Source organism: Hyla sarda, chromosome 2 (assembly GCF_029499605.1).
Source record: "Hyla sarda isolate aHylSar1 chromosome 2, aHylSar1.hap1, whole genome shotgun sequence".
NCBI lineage: Eukaryota > Metazoa > Chordata > Amphibia > Anura > Hylidae > Hyla > Hyla sarda.
The window spans coordinates 223,267,644-223,285,238 of record NC_079190.1 but is presented as its reverse complement, the minus strand read 5'-3'; the positions used below and the strand labels follow the sequence as shown (position 1 = coordinate 223,285,238).

Sequence of the window (17,595 nt, the reverse complement as noted above, 5' to 3'; positions counted from 1 at the left end):
CCTCATACGGTACATTCACTAATAATTATACTGTACACTACTGTTGTGCCATTGTACTGTATACACGCTTGTGTTTTCTTTTTACTGAGCATACATTCATAGCAGTTTACAGTACTTGCACTTGTAGCATCTTGTGATGCATAGCATTTCCGTTAAATAGCAATTATGGTACAGTATTTTATACTACAAATATGCCATAGCATAATATTATACCTACATAGCTTTCTCTCTAGTCATGCTGCATAAGCTTTTAGTACTTATACAATATTTGCACTAAGTCTAGCATTAATGTGATGTATATGGTCATAGTTTATTCATGCATTTTGTTCATAGTTTTACTTTGTGCATATGTGCGTAGCATCACAGCAGGTCATGTTTGTTACATTCATACGTAGAGTGCGCTTAATGGGGGAGATTTATCAAAGGATTTAGACTGGTTTTTCCCATCTAAATTTGTCGCACAGAAAGTCGCAGTCTAAATATGTGCAACTTTTTTTGCGACTTTTGCTCTAGAGGATTTTTAGAACATGATGCATTCTGGTCATTTTTAGACGGAAATGCATAGGAAAATGCATTGGTGCTGAATATATCAAAAGCGACTTATCAGTGACAAGTCGCATTGGCTGAAAGTACGCTGAAATGTCAGACCATGTTGGAGCAGGTTTAAATACAATCTAAAGCATAGATCAGACTGTGCGCAGAATTTATCAAGACCGGACGCCTTTTGATAAATTAGGCGCACAATAGACCAGCCTAACCCTCTGTAGTTTGGTCTATATTGATGCAGGACATATACAGCTTTGATAAATATCCCCCAATGTGTTTAGTTGCTTCTCATGCTTAGTGCATTTAGTACGTTCAATAGATAAGGTTATAGTATTCCGTACATTTGTACATGGCATAGTCTGTACATATATTTGCTGTCCACATCATAGCCTTGGTCGGTGCATAATGTGGTAGTATTTTAGGTGAATACAGTTAGCAGGTTTAAATGTGATAGAATTCTGTTAGTTCTTGGTACTACAGCACGCTCGGTTCATACATTACAATATTAGTCTGTGCTGTTCAGCATTAGTTTTTGGTGCATATGGTTTAGCAGTTGTTGCATGTGTATAGCTTTGGGTACATACGGTTATAGCATTTTTCTGTGCATACGGGGCAACACATAGGCCGTGCTCATGGCAAGCACTTTGGCGGTACACACGGTTTTGTGCACCTACTCTGGGCAAGTGGTTCAATATGTAGTCTCTACATTACGAACAACATTATTCACTGCATACTGTTAGTAGTATTATGTGCATTTGGTCTGGCTATAAGGTTGATATTGCACATACGGTGGTAGCTAGGCATGCTGCTTTGAGAGTTCATACCATGCTTTGTTACTATAGAATTTGACAGGAATTTCAATATATAGTGTCATGTAATGCCGTGTCAGTTATATTTCATTACTGTGTGTACCCTGCTGCAAATTAGTATACGTATATGCTAGACCGCTCATTTGTCACCTTCACTTCACACATCGTCGCCACAAAGCTCACACTATAGCTAACACACCACCCATATTAGTTTCACTACGCATACATTATACTTATCAATTTGTGTGCTTAAGTCACTACAGCTGATATACCCGCTACTAGTTCCTGTAGCTGACATATTACACATACGTTACCGTAGTATTGTCATATGTCAGTGTCTGTATCTTGTCATTTTATACTCGGTCTACTTTTAACCTTTGTGCAAGGTTACTGTCGCTGAAATTTTTTCAGCATAATAACATCACAACACATAAGTGTGCAGGTGTTGTTACTGACACGTCTTCAGAGCAACAACATCACGACACGTAGGCGGTTGTATACCTTTCATACCAGCCACGTCTGCAGGGGGATGAACTGAGCAGCTGTTGTTACTGACACATCTTCAGATCAACAACATCACAACACATAGACGGTTGTCTACCCTTTATACCTGCCACTTCTGCAGGGGGATGCACTGCACAATTGTTGTTACTGACACGTCTTAAGAGCAACAATATCACGACACATAGGCAGTTGTATACCCTTCATACCTGCCACGTCTGCAGGGGGATGCACTGCACAATTGTTGTTACTGACACACCTTCAGAGCAACAACATCATGACACATAGGTGGTTGTATACCCGTCATACCTGCCATGTCTGCAGGATACACGTGTTACTGACACATTTCCAAAGCAATAACTTCATGACACACAGGTGGTTGCAAAAAGAATTATGGTTATGCAAGATGTCACGTCTACAGGCACGATGGTTACACAAAGACCTGTCCCATCTATAGGCACGATGGTATGCAAGACCTATCTAGTCTACAGGCACGATGGTTATGCAAAGACCTGTCATGTCTACAGGCATGATCGCAATGAAGGGATCGGTCACTCGCAGTGGGACGCCACTCCTGAGACCAGTTTTGAGTAGGAAGCTTGACAGTTTAAGATATGTTTAAGTCTTTAGGTAAGGTGCTTATTCGAGGTTAGTTTGATTTATAGGCAATATGGCACACAGGTTATTATCACCAAAGTTTGTCATGTAGCTCTTGTTGTGCGTCATTTTTCTAACAGTTCATTTTTGTTGCTTAATAGCAGGGACTTGGATAGTTTCATATTATGCCTGACAGGTATCTATCTGTTGGTTTTCTTTTTGCCAGGATGTCATAGGCAAGTATGTTAAAAGAGGCATTTATCTGCTTATGTGTCAGCTTGATATTGTTTCAGCTCTTCGGTACCCGGCATCGGCCAGATAGTTTACAGATTCTTTATGTTCTGTCTCAAGTTAGAGTCTAAATTGGGTTTTTGTGTTAGGATTGTGGTATTGGTTCATGATTATAAATGCTGTTATTCCCTACTAGGTTAACTTTTTGCCCACTAAAGGCGTGCCCTCTGGGCACAAATCTGACCGCTTTGTTAAGTTTAATTGTCTTCCATATAGGTATGTATGTATCGTTGTAATCACGAGCATCAGTGTGAAGCCCAAAACAGTGTAAGCCTATCAGACTGTATTTGTGCAAGGGGCGTGAGTATTTCCTCCTCTGCACTTCTAGGTGGGGTGTTAAGGAATTGTGGGTAGGAGCAGGGGGTATATAATGCCCCTGCACCCACTGAATGGGCATAAGTGACGTTTGAAGACCCTCCCAACCCTCCCCTTTTTTTTAAATTCATCCATTACAGGGTATGGCCACTAAAGGCGTGCCCTCCATTGTGGTTATGGGCACAAATCTGACCGCTTTGCTAAGTTTAATTGTGTTCCATTCAGGTATGTATGTATCGTTTTAATCACGAGCACAAGTGTGAAGCCCCGAATACAAGTGAGATTTTTAGGAAAAAAAAGCAGCTCTAAAGGGAACATATTCAGTTGATTTATCACAGTTAGTTTTGCACTTATCTTGAATTCTATTGTATTGTATAGTAAATGCTTGAGGATTAAGGACTTTTTCTCCCTGCTATGAGGGCAATTTGTCAGCTAGTAATTGTTTTTCCTTTCTGCTAATGCACACAAGACATAACGGATGGGACCACATCCTTTATTAAAGAGGTTGTCCAGGCATACTCTCTCACCTGATCTGACATTGTGAAGAGATGCACTGCATGTACGTGGGACAGCTGCCAAAGCAACCATCCGATACCTAGTGATCATGCGTAAGTCTTCTTCCTATTAATAGGACTTGTGCCTAAAACACAGTGGCCATCAGATAGTTGCATCAGAAATTGTCCCATCTTGTGTACAGTGCTCAGTATACCTGGACAACCTCTTTAACATTTATATATAACTGGTTAAGGTCAGTGAATGTTGGTTTTAACCTAAAACGATAAGACTTGTCTTCCACGCCTAGATTTTATGGTTCATGCTGTGGTCACAACACCTTAAAGGGGTACTACAGAGGATTTTATTTTTTTCAAATCAACTGGTGCCAGAAAGTTATACAGATTTGGAAATTACTTCTATTTTAGAATTTTAATCCTTCCAGTACTTATCAGCTGCTGTATGCTCCACAGGAAGTTGTGTAGTTATTTTCAGTCTTACCACAGTGCTCTCTGTTGACACCTCTGTCTGTGTCAGGAACCATCCAGTGTAGAAGAAAATCTCTGAACGGTTTCTGACACAGACAGAGGTGTCAGCAGAGAGCCATGTGGTCAGACTGGAAAGAACTAAACACCTTTCTTTGTAGTATACAGCAGCTGAGAAATACAGGAAGGCTTAAGATTTTTCAATAGAAATTTAAAATAGAACATTTATAAATCTGTTTAACTTTCTGGTATCAGTTGAACCAACATTTTTTTCCCCACTGGAGTACCCCTTTAAGGGTTCTTTCACACTGCCGCTGTCACACGTCAGTTTTTTCCTCTGGCTACTCCCATCAAAAAACAACAGCGCCTAACAGACACCGTAATAGTAAATGAGATCTGTCGGAACTTGTTTCCCATTGTGCCCTGTCAAAAATAACGTCCGTTAAGGCACAAAATTTAAAAAAGTGCCTGACGGACGTCTGCCGATGTGGCACAACGACAGTGGGAAAGGGACCTTACCTGGCATAGTTCTACTGATTGCTATATGATTCTGTAGGAACACAGAGACAGAGGTAGCTGTCGATCACTGATTACGGTCTCACATTTGACTTATAGGAACAGATTAATCAGGGATTTAAAATGTTTCAATGAATCCCATGATTGATAGGTAACTGCTTGACATTTCTGCCATTTAATCAATGTTTTAAGTTCTTTTTTTTTTTTGCATTTTTGAAACATTTTGTCAAATGTTTTCCTTTTATCACTACTTTCTCACCTAACAAAGTGCCAAAGTTTTTTTGGGTTGTGAATGGCTGAAATAAAAAGAACTTGAACTGAAAGGGTTATCATTTCACAAAAGTTTTCACATGGGACATGTGAAAAGTTTTGATTAGTCGGTGGCTATGTACTTCTATAGTAAGTCTAAGGAGCCTTTCTCCTGCAGTAACCTAGAAAAGCAACACAACAGGGAGGGAAGCGCTAACACCCCAACAGATCATAACTATTGACATTTCTCTATGATATTCTATGACATGTCAAGGATTTTTTGGATGATAGTAACACTTTAAAAGTTGAGAGCCATTGAATTACAGTCATAAAAGTGTAAATAATGTGAATTAGCATAGAGCTCAATATTTGGAAAATGTACTTTTAAAACCTTTTTAACAGCCATAAAACAAATGTTATAGCAGAAAAAAAATATTCCAAAATATTGTTTGTGAACATAGCCTCAGTTTATTAATTTGGCTTTAGGCCTTATTTGACTGAACACATTTATACCCTTATCATAGGAAAAAGATTGAATGAGCAAAAGAACAGAATAAGACTGGTTTGACTGTATTACTTTGGATTTAAGTACATCATTATTTCCTTTTGCTGTATTTCCCATGGCTTAAAGAAATAGGCAAGAGAGGTGCATAAGAGGTCATAAACATTTAATGATCCAATAATTGTTATATCAGAATAATCACTGTTCGTAATTAACTTCCTTTGTTGCTCGTTCATCTGATATTTCCAGCGTCTTTAATAGTTTCTAGTGACAATCGGCATTTCTTTAGCATCTCATAAAATGAAGCCTTTAAAAGGAGGCACGGAAGAAATGATTCAATAAATCACAGTGGTTAACTTCCCCTATCTCCCTCTGTCCCTGAAGTACGCCAGCATATATAGGCTATTACCCAGGATTTTCCATTCCCTTTAAATCGCACTTTAGCCACAGAAATCTTCTTTCAGGTAAAATATTGGAAATCATTCAGAATCAAGAACATTTCAGACCAAAGCTTGAAAGAAACAAGTGCAGGAAGTACAGTATGTAAATATTTAACAATGTATGTCATTAGCTATTGTTTCAGTGATATTGAAAAGGGAACTTATTGAACAAGACATCTCCTTAATAAAAAAAAATGCAACACAAAAAAGAAAAACTGCCTTCAACGAGGTTATTAATGGATGTCTGAAGAACGCGCAACTCTTTAAAATCCACTCCTTTGCAATTGTTGACCAAGGACATCCCAGATGTGCTTGATATGAGGCAGGTCCGGAGATGCCACAGGCCGTGGTAGTAAATTTAGGTCACACAAGCTGCTCATATTAGCATGAGCAACATACTATCCAGCATTCTCATGTCGAAAAACAGCTCCTGGGTCACTTCTGAGAAACAGCTGTACCACTGGTTCCTTGGCTGTCAGTTGCCAGGACCCGTGGCTAATACTGGACAACACCGATCCCGGTGATGCCCGGCATTAACCCCTTAGACGCTACGATCAAAGTTGTTTGCGGCGTATAAAATTAAATATAAAAACTGTCCCGGCAGCTCAGCGGAGCTGATTGGGACCACCGCGGTAAAACTGTGGTGTCCTGATCAGCTTAGAGGATGGCAGGAGGGCTCTTCCCTGCACCATCTGATCGTTACTCTGAAGCTCAAGTCAGCCATGGCAAGCTGGGACAGCAGAGCACTGCTATGGCATAGCATTGAACAGTGTATGCAATCAGAAGCTTGTATGTAATAGTCCTCTATGGGGACAAAAAAAACTGTGTTTAAAAAAGTAAATAAATGGGAATTAACCCCTTCCCTAATAAAAGTTTGAATCACCACCCTTTTCCCATTTAAAAAAATTGTAAACAAAAATAAACATAAACATATGTGGTATTGCCACGTGCATAAATGTCTAAACTATAAAAATATATTGTTAATCAAACAGAAAGATCAATGGCGTTTACATAAAAAAAAAAAATACCAAAGTCCAAAATTGCATATTTTTGGTCACTTTGTATTCCATAAAAAATTGTATAAAAAGCAATCAACACTACAGATCATAGCACAAAAAAATGAGCACACATCCCCATATACTGAAAATAAAAAAGTTATAGATGTCAAAAGAGGACATTTTTAAACGTACTAATTTTGGTGCAAAAAGTTATAATTTTTTAACAGAAGTAAAACAAAATCAAGCCTATATAATTTGGAAATCAATTTAATCGTATTGACCTACAAAATAAAGATAAGGTGTAATTTTTACTGAAAAGTACACTGTGTAGAATCAGAAGCCCCCAAAAGTTACAAATTGGTGTTGTTTTTTTTTTTGCCATAGATTTTGCGGTGAAATTATTGATGGTATTACAAAATAAACTTGGTGGCACAAAAAAACAAGCCCTCATATGATGTGTCTACAGGTGGAAAATTTAAAGGGTTATGATTTTTAGAAGATGATTAGGAAAAGATGAAAGTGCAAAAATAAAAAAAAAAACTGTGGTATTTAAGGGGTTAAGGTTATAGTGCAGAGCAAGACCATAATGGAGGCCAGAAGTGAGATCTATTCTCTTCACTAGTGTTGAGCGGCATAGGCCATATTCGAATTTGCGAATATTCGCGAATATATGGACGAATATTCGTCATATATTCGCGAATATTCGCATATTCGTTATATTCTCGTTTTATTTTCGCATGTGCGAAAATATATTCGCAAATAATATTCGAATTGCGAATATTCGCGAGCAACACTACTCTTCACCAATAATTCCTGCTTTTGTCTTGGGCTCAATGATAGACAGAGATTGGTCTGGAGACCATGTCTGCAATTCAATGAAGAGGCGTCACATTAGTCCTACTAAATTGAATTTGGTCATGAAACCAATGGTATGGCCATTTCTTCGAATTGTCACAGGAACCTTTTTCTCAGAACAAAGCCAGGCCACATGTTGCTTGTGCTACTGACTTTTATCCCATCTGGCACATCTGGGACATCATTGGTCGGCAACTGAAAAGGGAAATATAAACAGCCAATCTTGCAAAGTACATTTGGGCCATTAAAATAAATGAACCCGCTCCTGTGTGCCACAGTATATGTCAGCATCCCTGGGGTTGGCTATTCACTTATCCTCAGCCTACTCCTACCCCCTCAGATACACGCTTCAATGATGGCTGGCACTAAGTGGGGGCTGGAGCACACTGAAGATTGTCAGCCCTCATACAAGTAAGTAGCCGGCCCCCATGAAGGAAAATATGGGATGCCCTAGTGGTGAGACTGCCCCATGATCAGAAACATATGCCCTATCCTCTAAATAGGGAATAAGTTATATTTCCCCACAGAACCCTTTTAAAGCAAACAGCATGAGAAATTACATTTCAACAATAAAAATGATAGTTAGCTAAGAATCCGGTATGCTGATTAAGTGTACAATTGCAATCATGTTCAGGTTACTGCCATTGCAATCTAATTCTCCACATAATATTAGACACCATGGTATGATTTCCCTTTCAGTAGACATTAGCAACCGTATGACCAAAGAGAAGAAAGGCAGATAATTAGCATAATACAAATGTGTGCAAATGATTATTCATGGACATTCATTTATTGTATCTGGAACATGCCTGTACAGTGTTAAACATAAATTGCTGTAACTTTGGTTTACCTTTGCTTTGGTTCAGATTTATTATAAGAATCAAATGTGCCAAAAGTAATGCATTTAGAGGTCATGCTGAATACAAAATACATTGGTAACATTTTCTTAATAAAATACAAAACACATAAAATCTAAATGACATCTATTTAAAAGAGTATTTACTGTTATGTTAACCATAGTTACTAGCGTCTGCTGACTGTCCTGCCATGTAACTGCTTGTTACCTACTGGGCGACACTGAACATGCCTAATTGAATCCAACCATGAATCCTTCACGTCAGGTGGACATGCCCCAAATGACACAATTATTGGAAGAACATTTTCACTACTATCAATGCTCTCTTAACACTTTCTTTACCCACTCTAAATCCCTCTAAATATTAGCATTTCCTCAAACAAATGTTTGCTTTTTCTTTTTAATGATGAAACTAAAGCATAAAAGCTTGTAGAACATTGGGCCCCAAAGATGGTTTACTAAAAAAGCTAGACGAGAAAGGAAGTATGGCTACATAGATCAAACATATAAAGATCAAAAGTATAAAATATATGAGCAGAGTTAAAGTGGAGCACTTTATGTTAACCAATCTGGCCTCATGTGTTTTGTAAGAGAGATTGACATGACTTTAATGCCCCTAGCCATAGCGAAAATCCTAATTTCCTCCTCTTGATAGTCAGATGACCCTTCAAATTTTGATAATTAAATCAATAGAAGTAATTAAACGTATAGACTCAAAGAGATAGTCTATTGGGAAAGCGACTCAAAACCCTTTTGTTACTATGTGTAAACTGGACTGTTGAAGAAAGTACTCCTTCCTTCTCCCTTCTGTATCTCTTTTGTAGAAACTTGTAATGCTCTACATGGTGTGGCATGATCGGTGCCAATGATGTCATTGGCCATATACAATATCTTGGATACATTATCTAGGGCTGACGATGTCATTGGCACCAATCACATATGACCTGCACGACAGCTGGAGAGCCACAGATTGGGGAACAGTGTGCTACACACTGTACAGCAATGTCCCCCAGCTGTTGAAAAACAACAGCTCCCACAATGCCTGGAGAGCCTTAGGCATAATGGGAGTTGTGATTTTTCAACAGATGGAACATTATAATTTTAATTAAGTTTCCAATAAATGCCACTTTTTAACTCCACATGGCACCGTTGGATCGGTCTATTGTTTAAATGCCTTGCAAGCAAGCCTGGTGGAGCTGTAGTCTGCCCAAATAAGGCGCTGGTGGCTGGCGAAGCAGGTGAGGTGATTTCTGCTTTCTGCTATGAATGAAACTAAGTCTGCAAAAGAATAAAAGAATGAATAGTGCATCCAGACACAAGTGTCCATAGTCTTTAGCTTAATACTGGATCATGGTATGCAAAGGAAACAGTTACATTAATATTCTGCTCTGCTTTATATTATGTAAAATATTACCACTTAATGTAAAGTGCTAGTTGATTGGGGCAAGAGACTGCCAGGAGATCAATACGATGTAATTTCAATCCATATACAAGGAAGATAAAGTGTGGCTTATCTACTTACATAAAATGTGTTTTATTTTATTTTTTTATTAATAGCATTAAAAAGTCAATGAACAGTGTTCTAGGCATCTTTGCAGTGCATATGAGCAAAATTCAATAGCAATTTTTTTAATTTCTGCCAGGAGAAGCAGTTGAAGTCTCATTCTAATCTTACAGCAAGTAATGTTGGTGTAAGGGGGATTCATTTCAACTCAGATGACAATGTGAGTTCATTTATAAGTACTTGCAACATATCTTCACAATGTTCATGCTAGAGAAACAATGAATAATGACATGAAAACACCATTAACCATTATTTCCTCAATAGATTCTTTACTTGGCAAATCATATGATGGAAACTCTTAAGTGGTAAATGGATAAATTGATTTCCAAGTGGTTATCTAAATCAGGACAACCTCTGTCCACAATGCCAGACTGGAGTGCCAAGGGTCAACAAGTAGAATTGATGCTGAGGACACACCCCACAGTACTGTTTATGAAAATATTACTTGACCTTGCATGCTTTTACCATAAAATGGGCACAGTGGCAATGACCATGCAATCACCATGATACAGTAATAAGTCATGTTGTGCTTACTATTTAAAAGAGTTGTCTGGGAAGCATTAAAGGGGTACTCCATGGCTCAGCGTTTTCAACAGCGTCCCCATCATGAGGGGATGGGGCTATGACGTCACAAGCTCCCGGCGCCGACTCCAGCGTCTAGAACAGTTTGATCCAAACGCTGAGCAGTGGAGTACCCCTTTAAAGGTTGTACCTGTTCTACTCCATGGAACTTACTTACTCTACGTGTATACAACCTAAGATTGGAAAAGTCAGGTGCTAGTCACTATCATTGCATGTGGGAGAAAGCAATTTTATAGTTTTTTTTTTTTGTCAAAGTTGCGGTGTACTTCCGAAACCTACAGAAGGCAAAAGTAAGCCATTTTTTTTCTTTCCCCAGACAACCCTTTTAAGGCCCTTGTGGCATTGTAATGTGAAGGTGTGGAAAGAGGATAATCTTTTAATGTTGCAGCTAATTTTAGTTTTTTTCCTCCCTCTTTCATTACACTTTTATTATACTGTTGACAAAGCAATTTGGTGGCTTGTTTATTGTGGGACCAGACGCCTTTTTAAATGGCATCTCTAATTTTAAAATAGAATGTATTGTGGAACCAAGATATTGGGGGGCATTTACTAAGGGGTTTAGTCATTTTTTTCTGACTATTTTTGGCGCAAAATTGTCGCAATTGCGCCTACCCTATAAATTGTGCGACTTTCCCTAGCAAGAGCTAGAAAGTCAAAAATAAATTTCCCGCTTAATTTACGCAAGTTTTCAGTTTTGACTTGCAGTGGTCAGGAATTTATTAACTGAGACAGTCGCAGTTGCGCAATAAACTGTCGCAACGGCCATAAAAATTGACTAAATTTACTCCAGCTCCAACATGGAGCAGGAAAAGCTACTGCCGCCCGGGCTCCGACATACTTTCTCCCCGCTACCCTCACTGCGCTACCGGGACACTGCAGTGATTTATATCCCCCCCCCCCCCCTCTCACCTGCCAGCGCCACACAACTCCCATCTGTCTGCTGTTGCAAGACTACAAGTCCCAGCATGGCCTTACAGTGAGGACACGCTGGGAGTTGTAGTCTTATAGCAGCGGGAGCTGAGCGGCGCGGGCGGGAGACAAGGGGAGGGGGGGGTAGCGGGGAGGCCGTATGAGGAGCCCGGGCGGGAGACAAGGGGGGTAGCGGGGAGACCGTATGAGGAGCCCGGGCGGCTGCACTGTAATGTCAGCCCGGGCTCCTGCCCTGAGAGCCATAGGCTTTGGCTGTCAGGGCATGCTGGGTGTTGTAGTTTTGCAACAGCTGGAGGGCCACAGTTTGCAGACCACTGGTGTGTGGTCTGTAAACTGTAGTCCTCCAGCTGTTGCAAAACTAAACAGCTGAAGGGGACCGGCGAAGAAGTTCACTTACCCTTCCGAGGCTCCAGCGACGATCGCTGTCGGAGATCGTCGCGCGGCACTGTCGCGCGCCAGTGTCGTGCAGCGCTGGATCCTACGGAAGCCGGTAAGTTGCGCAGGCTTCCCAACCAGGGTGCCTCCAGTTGTTGCAAGACTACAACTCCCAGCATGCCTGGACAGCCTTTGGCTGTCCAGGCATGCTGGGAGTTGTAGTTTAGCAACAGCTGGAGGCACCCTGGTTGGGAAACACTGGCCTAAAACAGTTGGGAAACACTGGCATAAAAAAGTCACCCTGGTTGGGAAACACTGTTTTAGGCAAGTGTTTCCCAACCAGGGTGCCTCCAGATGTTGCAAGACTACAACTCCCAGCATGCCTGGACAGCCTTTGACTGTCCAGGCATGCTGGGGCTTGTAGTTTTGCAACATCTGGAGGCACCCTGGTTGGGAAACACTGTTTTAGGCCAGTGTTTCCCAGCCAGGTTGCCTCCAGATGTTGCAAAACTACAACTCCCAGCATGCCTAGACAGCCTTTGACTGTCCAGGCATGCTGGGACTTGTAGTTTTGCAACATCTGGAGGCACCTTGGTTGGGAAACACTGTTTTAGGCCAGTGTTTCCCAGCCAGGTTGCCTCCAGATGTTGCAAAACTACAACTCCCAGCATGCCTAGACAGCCTTTGACTGTCCAGGCATGCTGGGGCTTGTAGTTTTGCAACATCTGGAGGCACCCTGGTTGGGAAACACTGGCCTAAAACAGTGTTTCCCAACCAGGGTGCCTCCAGATGTTGCAAAACTACAAGTCCCAGGTTGGGAAACACTGTGCCCGGCCTCCGCCCCACCTTACTGTAAGGGCATGCTGGGAGTTGTAGTCCTGCAGCTGGGGGCAGGGGACAAGCTTGTCACTTGCCCACACATCTCCTGCACCACACAACTACAACTCCCAGCATGTCCTTACTGTAAGGGCATGCTGGCAGTTGTAGTCGTGCGGGGCGGGAGATGTGTGAGCAGGTGATAATAAATGTACTAACCCATTTTTTTTGTTTTCTTCTCATTTCAGATCCGTTTATCCTGTGGACTCCTTCGGATTCGGTGGACTACTTCGATGACCAGCGTTTTTCTTTGTTTGATTTTAATAAAATGGTTAACGAGGGCTTGTGGGGGAGTGTTTTTTGTAATAAAAAATTTTTAAAACCTGTTGTGTTTTTTTCTTACTTTACTAGACAGGCTTAGTAGTGGAAGCTGTCTTATAGACAGAGTCCATTACTAACCTGGGCTTAGCGCTAGCCACAAAAACAGCTAGCGCTAACCCCCTATTATTACCCCGGTACCCAACGCCACAGGGGTGCCGGGAAGAGCCGGTACCAACAGGCCTGGAGCGTCAAAAATGGCGCTCCTGGGCCTAGGCGGTAACAGGCTGGCGTTATTTAGGCTGGGGAGGGCCAGTAACAATGGTCCTCGCCCACCCTGGGAACGTCAGGCTGTTACTGTTTGGTTGGTATTTGGCTGAGAATGAAAATAGGGGGGACCCTATGCGTTTTTTTTTTTTAATAAATAATTAAATATATTTAAAAAACGCATAGGGTCCCCCTATTTTTATTCTCAACCAAATACCAACCAAACAGTAACAGCCTGACGTTACCAGGGTGGGCGAGGACCATTGTTACTGGCCCTCCCCAACCTAAATAACGCCAGCCTGTTACCGCCTAGGCCCAGGAGCGCCATTTTTGACGCTCCGGGCCTGTTGGTACCGGCTCTTACCGGCACCCCTGTGGTGTTGGGTACCGGGGTAATAATTGGGGGTTATCGCTAGCTGTTTTTGTGGCTAACGCTAAGCCCGGCTTAGTAATGGACTCAGTCTATAAGACAGCTTCCACTACTAAGCCTGTCTAGTAAAGTAAAATAAAAATAAAACACAACAGGTTTTTAAAAAAATTTATTACAAAAAACACTCCCCCACAAGCCCTCGTTAACCATTTTATTAACATCAAGCAAAGAAAAACGCTGGTCATCGAAGTAGTCCACCGAATCCGAAGGAGTCCACAGGATACACAGATCTGTAGAAGAAGTAACCAAAAAAAAAAAAAAAAGTGTAAGTACATTTAGGAAGAAAAAAACTGTGTTAAAAAAATGTAATAAACACACACACACACACACACTAAACGCTGTTTACCACTTCTGAGCCATGACTACAATTTACAGTGATCCCTCAACTTACAATGGCCTCAACATACAATAGTTTCAACATACAATGGTCTTTTCTGGACCATCGTAAGTTGAAACCAGACTCAACATACAATGCTACAGACAGTCCAGATCTGTAAAACGTGTCAATGGCTGGAAGAACCAACCAATCAAAATGGGCATTCACTGGTAAAACCCCTGTATTACTGAAGTGTATGCACTGACTGGTGTCTGGTATTACATGTTCTGTACACTTTACCTGTATCAGGGTTAGCTGCTCTTTTGGACACCAGGTGAGGGCGACTCCATTACTTGTTTGGGACATTGCCTGTACTGTACAGGACCCCTGAAGAAGCTCCTGTCCTCTACATAGACCAGTGTTTGCCAAGCAGGGTGGCCCCATCTTTTGCAAAACTACAACTCCCAGCATGCCCGGACAGCCTTTGGCTGTCCAGGCATGCTGGGAGTTATAGTTTTGCAACAGCTGGAGGCTCCCTGCTTGGGAAACACTGACATAGACAGTGATTTACAGCTCCCAGCAGATCTTTATTACTTTTCTATGTAAGGATTTGCTTTATCTATATCAGTTATCTACTTATTTTTCTTTGTCACTTTTTCCTATTTTGGATGACATTTTGGTGCCTTTAGAACCAATTACCACGTTTCCATAGAGTTATGGTCTCAACATACAATGGTTTCAACTTACAATGGTTTTCCTGGAACCAATTAATATTGTAACTTGATGGACCACTGTAGTTATTGAATTATTTAGATGTGGTGAAAAAGCTAAAAAAAAACTCAAAAACAAAAGATCCAGAAGGAAACCAGCAGCCAAACCTATTCAGACAGCTGGAAAAAGGAACAGACTATTTTTTCTACTACATGAAGTAAATTTCCCACTTTTGCCTATGTGTGCCAAATTTATTAATGCCGTGCAACAATTTAGTAAATTTGTCGCACATAGTCAAAAATGAAGTAGAAAAAAACAGGGTAAAAACCAGACTACATAGTAAAAGATTAGTAAATGCCCCTCATTGTGATATGCTTGGATAAAGCAGACACCTGCAGCAAGAAACCACAGGCTAACATGGTAAAGGGAGGGCATCTGGTATCACTGTGAGTTCAAGAGCGGGGCCAAGGAAGGTAGAAGAAAGGCCCCCACTACAATAATGCACTACAGAATGCAATTTACAAGAAGACTTGATAACTTGTCATATGCACAGTCAGTCAGCTAAATAGACACAAGATGTGCTCATTTTAGCTCAGAAGTTGATGGGGGGATTTACCAGATTCCCTGTTAACCAATCCAAGCCTGCATGCTCATATACCCTATTAGGATAAGAAAAGAGAAGAAAAAAAGAGAGGACAGCGCCTCGTGTAATCCTGCAGATATGGAGGGAGGGTGACAGTCTAAAGATGGACTCTCACCTGTTGCACCTTTTGGTTTTATGCATATCACCCCAATTCATGGGGTACCAAGGAACTGCAGGAGTTAGTGCTGGATGTCGGAGAACAGATTCAGAACTAGGCAAATTCAGGAAACAGAAAGACCTCAAAGACAGTTTTACAGGCACATCAAAGGCAAGACGCGTTTCGGGTCACTACGTACCCTTTCTCAGTTGCATCTGCAATTGAGAAAGGGTACGTAGTGACCCGAAACGCGTCTTGCCTTTGATGTGCCTGTAAAAACTGTCTTTGCTCAATAAAAATGGTTTTACTTGAATAAGAACGGAACATTGCTTTTACTGGAACAGCGCCAATCTTGAAGTTCTTTTTGTTTCCTGAATATACCCTATTAGGGCATAAGGACATCATAGAGGGAGGTGACTCATTTCAAATCTCCCTACTACATAGATTGCCACTGATCTCTGAAGGAGAAATACAAAGCCATCCAAATTTTTACAGCAACATTTATATAAAGGGTTTCTTCTTAACACAAGTAAAAAAAAAAAAAAAAAACATGATTATCCATTTCAACAATGCATAACTGCCCAAGTCATTGTAATTCTCAATCCTAACAAAATCATTCCACCATCTCTATTAAAACAGTCAGTACAATTCACCTTAAAATGATGACATGGATGTGTGTGGTTACACCCAATCACACCCAATCTTACCTAATAAAGTGTCAACAGGCAGTCCATCTTTCAGGGCTGTGGCACTTCCCTTACATGTTGCCATCTTTTAGCATTGTCAATACCATGGGCATTCACTCTTACAGATAGTGTGTCTACCATTTGTAAAGACAATAGAAACAACTGAAAGAATATAATATGATGAAGTACTTATAAAGAGATAGGAGAATGATATATGTTCTAAAAATTGAATAATAACTTAAAGAGAGGTCAATATACATGTTCTTTTAAAAACATACTTTAATATGGATAAGGAAAGAGAAAACTTACTAGATTCAACATGACAAGATCCATAAGGTAGGTTAATACTGAAAAAGGATATAATGTAAAATGAAGAATAGACAAATCCTGTAAATACTGCTTTCACATTACCCTACTGGCTTCTATCAGATCTTATCCTGTCCAATCAATCTGAGAGATCTATATCTCAATCTGAGGACAGATTACACATAAAAGACCAGAAACTATATAAGATGCGGTAAGCAGAATAGTGGTGTTGTCCGCCTTTGATGTAATCGCTGGATCATGAAGCACTCCACACAATGAAACCCAATTTAGTGATAAGGACCTATCACCTTTTTAATGTTATTTTTCCCTTTAAACAAGGGGTTTATCATATTAAAGTAAGAGGTCTCTCTACTACAGCTGCAGCTTTTTCTCAATGTCTGCAATAATTCAATGACAACAAATGCACTTCACCGAGCGGCTCACCTAATATGTCTAAAGCTGGCCTTGAAACATAATGAGCCATGTCAGAGCCTGAGATCTCATATACACAATTGACTAGAGCCACTAAACTCTAATTCATCATTTATTTTCCAATGTACTTAGCACCACTTAAACAAGGCTGACTTTTTACTGAAGTGATACTTTTTAAATCATTTAAAGTAGCTTTAGATATGACGCAAAGCTTAATACTAAAGTTCATGGAGAGTATTTCATATAATGACAATAATTTAGTTTGAAACTAAAACACTTGTCAAAGGGGTTATCCACCTTTAAAAAAAGAAATAAGAAACTGTTAGTTACATCCCCCTCTGTTACCACGCTGATCTACTGTTCTGGCTCCGGCAGCCCAATCTTGCTTTAGGAGATGAGGTCACAAGACGGCCACAGCCAATCAGCACCCTTTGCGGTCAAACTCCATGCTCCTGGCATCATGTCTTCATACCAGGAGTACGAAGCTTGACCAATGAGGCCATGGATTGACTGTGGTGGTCAAGCAATCTTGACTTCTAAAGCAAATTTGGAGGGCCAACCAGAGGCAGAACAGGGGATCAGCGCAGGAATGGAGGGAAAGGTAAGTAACTATTTATTTTAATTAATTTGGGGCCTTTACATTTTTGTAAAAGGTGAATAACTCCTTAAA

The 17,595-nt window shown here is 40.5% G+C and overlaps 1 protein-coding gene across 6 annotated transcripts in view; it reads right to left on the bottom strand.

Annotated features, from left to right (window-relative positions):
• AUTS2 (activator of transcription and developmental regulator AUTS2) overlaps positions 1-17,595 on the bottom strand; it is a 1,469,010-nt gene that overhangs the window by 1,383,577 nt on the left and 67,838 nt on the right. The window lies entirely within an intron of this gene.